General features: G+C 43.8%; 1 pseudogene; it reads right to left on the bottom strand.

The window, feature by feature from the left end:
* Positions 1-403: 403 nt before the first annotated feature.
* On the bottom strand, positions 404-2,065 carry LOC100590099 (annotated as a pseudogene).
* Positions 2,066-2,324: the final 259 nt, after the last annotated feature.

Raw genomic sequence — 2,324 nt, 5'->3', positions numbered from 1 at the left:
TTTCAAGGCAGTAGAAGACCAAGATATTTTAATATGATATAAAATGTAAGCTTTATAATAAAACACCAGAGGAAGTCCTCTTTCCTCCCTGTCCTCACCCCCATCTCACCTCTTTAATATTTCAAGAAAGACTGCCCCAGAAACACAAGCTCCCATGCTATATTCAGGATCATGATAATTGTTGGCAATTACTAAATAAGTTGAACTTTGTTTCTTGGTGAAGCCACATTAATATCTTTCTTAAGTAAATTTGAATTTCATTGCAGTTCCAATTCATGCTTTCAGTGATATACAACAATTTCCAAAATGTTAAAGTAATTTCAGTCAGTTGAGCCTTCAGTGGCAATGCTTATAAATTATATTTATTAGTATAGTCAAGATAAGAAAGGAGTTTGGGATTTGATTATAAAATGCAGCATCTTTCTCTGATTGAGTTGGCTAAACTTTTCCTCTTGTTTTTCCACTCTTTTCTTTGTCGTCTTCCATCTTTCTCACTCGAATTTCTCTCATTAAGTCAAAAAATACCTTGTCAACATTAGCTCGTGTTTTAGCAGACGTTTCCACATAGTGAACATTCCACTAGTCAGCTCTGTTTTTTGCCTCTTCTATAGAAACCTCCCTGTTATCTTCTAAATCTGATTTGTTACCAACCAGTAGAAATGGAATATTCTCATCTTCTTTTACTCTTAAATCTGCTCCTTGAAGTCAACTGTAACTGCAAAGGATTCCATTTCTTTTTTTTTTTTTTTTTTTTTTTTTTTTTTTGAGACGGAGTCTCGCTCTGTCGCCCAGGCTGGAGTGCAGTGGCGCAATCTCGGCTCACTGCAAGCTCCGCCTCCCGGGTTCACGCCATTCTCCTGCCTCAGCCTCTCCGAGTAGCTGGGACTACAGGCGCCCGCCACCACGCCCGGCTAATTTTTTTTGTATTTTTAGTAGAGACGGGGTTTCACCGTGGTCTCGATCTCCTGACCTCGTGATCCACCCGCCTCGGCCTCCCTAAGTGCTGGGATTACAAGCGTGAGCCACCGCGCCCGGCCCCATTTCTGTAATAGAGAAGTCACAGTGGAAGTAGTTGTCTTTAATTGCAGTGTGGTCCTCCTGCCCAGCTGTATCTGCCATATAGATCTGTACTTCCTCCCCATCCTGAGCTCACTTCTTCTGATAGCTATCTGCTTTGGTAGGCTCCTATTCCTCCACAAACTCATCCTGCATGAACTGTAGGTGAGAGGTGAAGCCAGCTGGACTTCCTGGGTCCAGTGTGGATTTGGAGAACTTTTCTGTCTTACAAGAGGTTTGTAAAATGCACCAGTGAGCGCTCTGTAGCTAGATAGAGGTTTGTAAAATGTGCCAATCAGTGCTCTGTAAAATGGACCAATCAGCACTCTGTAAAATGGACCAATCAGCATTCTGTAAAATGGACCAATCAGCATTCTGTAAAATGGACCAATCAGCATTCTGTAAAATGGACCAATCAGCAGGACATAGGAGGGGACAAATAAGGGAACAAAAGCTGGCCACCCCAATCAGCAGTGGCAACCCAGTTGGGTTGTCTTCCATGCTGTGGAAATTTTGTTCTTTTGCTCTTCACAATAAGTCTTGCTGCTGCTCATTCTTCAGATCTGTGCCACCTTTAAGAGCTGTAACACTCACCAAGAAGGTCGGCAGCTTCATTCTTGAAGTCAGAGATACCAGGAACCCACGGGAAGGAACCAACTCTGGACACATAGAGTCAGAGCGGACTTGCCCACACTGCCACTGTCCACCATGATGACTTTGTGTAAGGCCAAAGAGTTATGACCCTTGGGCTTATTTGCGGGCTTCTTGTGTTGCAGTTTTCACCAAAGGATTAGGAAGAATCTGCAGTGCGAGCCAGTCCGCTGCCCCGAAGGCTCTGGAAGTCACTGCTGCGTGGCTCCTGCCGGAGGCTGCTTGGCCCTCATCACCTGGGAGGCCCCGGGCTGGCAACGGCCAAAGGAGGACTCTGACTGGTGGCAGAGGAGCTTGGGTGGCTGGAGGAGGACGATGATACCAGGGCTCCGCCCTGGGGAGATCCACCGTCCTCCATGGTATCAATTACATTGATGAAATATAGGTTTTGTCAGTTTTAAACTATAAACAGTTTTCCCATGAGTAGAATATTTGGGTTATTTTTACTAATAATATTAATTATATGTGATTTGTTTATTTAAATAGATTTTAGGGGATACAAGTGCAGTTTGGTTACATGGACATATTGTGTAGTGGTTAAGTCTGAGCTTTCGCTGTGACCATCACCCAAATACTGTACATTGTACCCATTAGGTAATTTCTCATCCCTAAACCCT

Source organism: Nomascus leucogenys, chromosome 11 (genome assembly GCF_006542625.1).
Source record: "Nomascus leucogenys isolate Asia chromosome 11, Asia_NLE_v1, whole genome shotgun sequence".
NCBI lineage: Eukaryota > Metazoa > Chordata > Mammalia > Primates > Hylobatidae > Nomascus > Nomascus leucogenys.
The sequence above is the reverse complement of the archived record's forward strand: the minus strand, read 5'-3'. Positions and strand labels throughout refer to the sequence as shown.